Consider the following 5,814-nt stretch of genomic DNA (forward strand, 5'->3'; position numbering starts at 1 on the left):
CAGGAAAAAGAGGAGTGACTTCTTCCCCTCACTCACATATTCCTCTTAAGGATTTCCAGTTAGAGATAATTTGGATTATTCTGTTTATGCTTTCAAACACAATTACCCTGTATTAGTACTGAGCAATATCCCCTCTCCAACTTCCATTTATTTCAGTGGGACCAAACCACAAAATGACTGACTAGTTTCCAGGAGTGTACTATCGCTTTCACTCTGTTTTAGACACCAGAAGGACAGTTCACAGAAACTGTACATTTATGTTTCTCCACAGCTCGTTGGCAACACGTAAGGCATTTTCATGTGTCCAGTTAGGCACAGTCAAGGACTTCAGCCTGACACAGGACAGGAAGGGAGAGTTAAGCTCTTGCAGATGAAAATACAACAAACATTGGCAACAGTTTGTTCCCAACAGTTAGCTAAAAATGCTGGTGGAGCCATGGCATAGCATTTCATTGCATGCAGGACCTTAATTTACCTTCTTGCATCTTCTTTCCAACAATCCAGGCAGGTATTTGTCATTGAAATCGAAATGACTATATAGATCCCTTGCTGAACCCGGGCCCTGAGCCACCATTGCTGACAGCAGTGTAAGGCACCCCTGGCTCATCCTAAAAAGACAAAGCAGAGGGAAAACCTGCAGGTTATTTCCAGGATCATGGTTATACTAATCACCAAACCAACAGATTAAAACTTCAAGAGAAAATAGAAGGGAAGTTAAATAATCAAAGCAATTATTTTAGGTAGTAATAACAGCAGCTGGGAAAGAGGGGTGAGGGAGGAAGGGAGAAGGAAATGCCTTTTCATATTCTTCCCCAAAATTAGGCCATAAGGTGAGGCTGGATGTTCCCTTTATCAAGTAGTTTAAAAGGGTGAAAGTGCCAAAACGAACAACTCTAAGATGACCTGTTCATGGCAGTGGGGCTGGACTACGCAAGCCTTAATTATGATTCTATGAACTCCTAAATTCATAGAGGTCTGCCATTTATTTCAACAGGAATACATAAGAGGACAGCAGACCTCCATCATCTGAACAGCCACTACCATGAACAGATTTGTAACTTGTCCATCGTGCATCTGTCATGGACAATCTGTAAAAAGCCGTGTGGTTCAAGCAGAGATCCCATCTAGACATGCAATAAAGAAAATCCCTCTGCACAGCAAAGAGGTTGCACAGAAAATGCAGAGCATCTCCCACCAGAAATCTGCAGCCCCCTCTGTGCAGGTTCTAGAAGGATTCCTCCAGAACCTGCAATCTTTAAACATTTCATCAGAAGTGCACATCTTGCACAGCCTCAAAATTTGTTTCCAGTTTACACATTTGAGATTCTTTGTCAGGTTAAAAAGCCTGCTGCAATAAGATCAACTGCACAGCTCAGGAAGCACAGCTGTGCCTATGAACTAGGCAAGCAGAGAAAAGGTTTTCCAGTTCTGCTCAAAGACTGAAAGATGAGTCATTTGCCTCGGCCAAGTCAATTTCAGTCTGATTTTTTCTCTGCTTCCCTCTTCCTCCCAGGTCTGTACTGAAATGTCTCTGGCATTTGCAACTTTTTTCCCCATCCACAGGAGCATGAGAAATTGTTTGGTCTGGACTAAATAACAACAGTTATTGAGCAACCTAAAATGACCTCAGTTTTAGGAGACTGAAAAAATTACAGAAAAAGCCAGTCTGAAAGAGAAAAATCTATTATAAACATGGCAACCTGACTCCAAAAAAAATACAGGAAAACAAAGAACTCAAGAGCAGCTCTTTTTGCTGTCACAGGAAGACTGCCCAGCCCTGTTCCACGCAGTACATTCCACCCCACAAATCAAGCAGCAATAAAGTAAGAGGACTCAAGGTACCACCAGTGTTAGCTCTCACCAGGGCAGGCCCAACCGATGAAAACTACACCTTCAGGAAATTATCCTACAGCACTGGATTGTATGATGCATCAGAGCTTTCACTTTGCAAAGACTTCCACAGGCAATTATTTTATGACAAGTGGAAAAGGATTATTAAATAAAGGTGGATTATTAGCAATAACTCAAGATGAATTTTGAAACGTCCCGTACAGTCCCTCCAGATCAACTGACAGAGATTCTCCAGCAGAGCACCAAGAAGACTTACTTGTGATTTTCAGAATACAAAGCAGCATAGACCAGTCTCATATAGGAATGAATCAACTTTCTGACGATGTTCATTCCCACAAATGTGAGCGGTCGCTGGCTGTCCTCAGTAAAATGGCTTCTAGGGCTTGAAAGACTAACAGCATCTGCCGGATAAAAAAGTATGTTAGCATCTGACAATATCAGGTAAGACTTGAAATTATTAGCTGAGCAAATAGTAATAACCACCATCGATAAAGGGTAACCCCACCCCAAGAGGAAAGCTTCCACACACGAAAGTGACATTAACTTTTAGATTCTCTCCCAAATTAACGCTTCCTCTCGGAAAAGATCACTTTGGAGAGCATGTAGTTTCAAGGAATCATTGCTTTAAGAGACGGCTGCTCCTAAGTGGACGACGAAAAACAAAATGTCCCCGAGAAAAACACTGGGGCTGTTCCGGTCTTGCAATTATTTCCCTGCAGAGGAATCCGGAAACCACACAGCACTGGGCTGCGCCCATTACAAACACCAGCCCCTGTGAGCAATGGGATATTGAGGGAAGGCTGTCACTGAACACGACACAGATAAAAATGATACTGGAAGACAAAGAATAGCAGGCGATGGTTAAAAAGCCACACAATACAGTACTATGTTGTAAGCAGTCAGCAATGCTGCACCAGCATTCAGAGTGAAAAATTATTGAACTCTTTGTTCATTCGTCATATTCTGATGAGGATAAATTGTGTCCAGCTAAAATAAGAAAAATGAGGTCAACTTTACCAGCGGCTTCCTAGAAATACTGATATATCAGGGAGATACCTAAGAACATTTACTTTCACCAGACTATTGTTTTGCTTACTTAACTGCTTTTATTGATCCCCTTATTTCCTAAAAGATCTTTTGATAACATTTAAAGAACCTTAACAGCTTGATTTGGACGGGACGATTGGCTGTGTGTGTCATTAAATCCAGGAACATCTATGAACTGAAAAGAGCATCTCCCACTCGGTAGGTGCTTCTGCCACTGCTACTTCCAGAAAAAAAAGAAAAAAACCAAACCAAAGCCATAATCAATTATCAGAGTTATCTACACCACAAAGCATTTATTCACAGAACCACAGAGTATCTTGAGCTGGACCCACAAGGATCATCCAGTCCAACTCCTGGTCCTGCACAGCCACCCCAACAGTCCCACGCCTGACAGCGCTGCCCAAACCTTCCTGGAGCTCTGGCAGCCTTGGCCACTGTGACCATTTTCTGGCAACCTTTTGTCGCTTCGTCTCCAGGGTGGGATTGTTGGGACTGCAGCCGCCAGTCCCTGAATTACAAGCCCCCTGTCCAACTTACTTCACTTTCAGGCTTCCTTTCTCCATCGAGAAGCTTGAATATCTCAGCACACTCCATGGAAATTTTCACGTATCCCTCCACGACATCGTACACTTGGGCCGATGGCAGCGTCCTGGCGACGGACACGAACGTCTCCAGCCCTGCAAAGGCGCAGCGTCAACCCGGGGCACCGGCGCCCCGTGCAGGGCCCGCTCCGGCCCGGCCGCGACCCTGAGGGGCCGAGCGGTGCCATGTGCGCCAGCCCCGCCAGCAGCAGCACCGGTGCCACCCACCCCCTGCGACGTGCCCCGGGACAGCCGCCTCCGCCCGGGACGGCGCGGCCGCCGCAGCCCGGGACGGCGCGGCCGCCTCTGCCCAGCGCAGCCGCCTCAGCCCGGGGCGGCGCGGCGCGGCCGCCGCAGCCCGGGACGGCGCGGCGCGGCCGCCTCTGCCCGGGACGGCGCGGCGCGGCCGCCTCTGCCCGGGACGGCGCGGCGCGGCCGCCCCTGCCCAGCGCAGCCGCCTCCGCCCGGGACGGCGCGGCGCGGCGCGGCCGCCTCCGCCCGGGACGGCGCGGCGCGGCCGCCTCCCCCTGGGACGGCGCGGCCGCCTTTATCCAGCGCAGCCGCCTCAGCCCGGGACGGCGCGGCCGCCTCAGCCCGGGACGGCGCGGCCGCCTTTGTCCAGCGCGGCCCCCTCTGCCCGGGACGGCGCGGCGCGGCCGCCTCCGCCCGGGACGGCGCGGCGCGGCGCGGCCGCCTCCGCCCGGGACGGCGCGGCCGCCTCCGCCCGGGACGGCGCGGCGCGGCCGCCTCCGCCCGGGACGGCGCGGCGCGGCCGCCTCCGCCCGGGACGGCGCGGCGCGGCCGCCTCTGCCCAGCGCAGCCGCCTCCGCCCGGGACGGCGCGGCGCGGCGCGGCCGCCTCCGCCCGGGACGGCGCGGCGCAGCGCGGCCGCCTCCGCCCGGGACGGCGCGGCCGCCTTTGCCCAGCGCAGCCGCCTCAGCCCGGGACGGCGCGGCCGCCTTTGTCCAGCGCGGCCCCCTCTGCCCGGGACGGCGCGGCGCGGCCGCCTCCGCCCGGGACGGCGCGGCGCGGCGCGGCCGCCTCCGCCCGGGACGGCGCGGCGCGGCGCGGCCGCCTCCCCCTGGGACGGCGCGGCCGCCTTTATCCAGCGCAGCCGCCTCAGCCCGGGACGGCGCGGCCGCCTCAGCCCGGGACGGCGCGGCCGCCTTTGTCCAGCGCGGCCCCCTCTGCCCGGGACGGCGCGGCGCGGCCGCCTCCGCCCGGGACGGCGCGGCGCGGCGCGGCCGCCTCCGCCCGGGACGGCGCGGCGCGGCGCGGCGCGGCCGCCTCCGCCCGGGACGGCGCGGCGCGGCGCGGCCGCCTCCGCCCGGGACGGCGCGGCGCGGCCGCCTCTGCCCAGCGCAGCCGCCTCCGCCCGGGACGGCGCGGCGCGGCGCCTCAGCCTCCGCCCGGGACGGCGCGGCGCGGCCGCCTCCGCCCGGGACGGCGCGGCGCGGCGCCTCAGCCTCCGCCCGGGACGGCGCGGCGCGGCCGCCTCCGCCCGGGACGGCGCGGCGCGGCCGCCTCCGCCCGGGACGGCGCGGCGCGGCCGCCTCCGCCCGGGACGGCGCGGCGCGGCCGCCTCCGCCCGGGACGGCGCGGCGCGGCGCGGCGCGGCCGCCTCCGCCCGGGACGGCGCGGCCGCCTTTGTCCAGCGCAGCCGCCTCAGCCCGGGACGGCGCGGCCGCCTTTGTCCAGCGCAGCCGCCTCAGCCCGGGACGGCGCGGCCGCCTTTGTCCAGCGCGGCCGCCTCAGGGCGCGCCTTTCCCGCCACGCAGAGCCCCTCACCTTTGGCGGCGGCCGCGGGGTCCCGCAGCAGCGCCGTGAGGCGGGCGCCATCGAACTCCTCGTCCCGCGGGCCGCAGGCGCCCCGCTCCGCTTCCCGGCCATGCCCGGTTCGGAGCCGGCACGGCGGCACCCCGGAATCGCCGCTGCTCCCGCAGGCAGGGGCGGGCGGAGCGGGAGCGGCAGCGGCCCGGAGATATCGCGGCCCGGGCAGGGTGGTGCTTCTGCGGTCCCGCCCCGGCCGAGTTGTCGGGCCTGCCCAGCGACCGGTGCTCAGGTGAGCAAAAAGAGTTAAAAATAGTTACCATGGAACGGCACAGAGTCCCCCTCCGGTTCACAAATTCAGAGTGTGCAGAGCCCGTTTTTATACAGTTTTTGGGCTTGGGCAACCGATTACGTCATGGGTTCTTTGTGTGTATGATTCTTGATTCATATTCATCTAGGGTCTTTTACGGTTGCAAGTCAGGTGAATAGTTTTTTCCGGGGAGACAGAAGCTTTTGTCCGGGTTTGCTGGAACCGGGTATTGAGATGTATGTCCTTGACGACAGT

At 57.7% G+C, this 5,814-nt stretch overlaps 1 long non-coding RNA gene across 1 annotated transcript; it reads right to left on the reverse strand.

Annotated features, from left to right (window-relative positions):
• Window positions 1-634: 634 nt before the first annotated feature.
• LOC136290750 (uncharacterized) lies at window positions 635-3,571 on the reverse strand. Its single transcript, XR_010721364.1, has 2 exons — window positions 3,436-3,571; window positions 635-2,252 (listed from the first exon to the last, which is right to left on the reverse strand). It is a non-coding gene; the product is annotated as an uncharacterized lncRNA (long non-coding RNA).
• Window positions 3,572-5,814: the final 2,243 nt, after the last annotated feature.

The sequence above is a fragment of the Chamaea fasciata genome, unplaced genomic scaffold (genome assembly GCF_029207755.1).
Source record: "Chamaea fasciata isolate MVZ Bird 193981 ecotype frontalis unplaced genomic scaffold, bChaFas1.0.hap1 SCAF_6, whole genome shotgun sequence".
Classification (NCBI taxonomy): domain Eukaryota; kingdom Metazoa; phylum Chordata; class Aves; order Passeriformes; family Sylviidae; genus Chamaea; species Chamaea fasciata.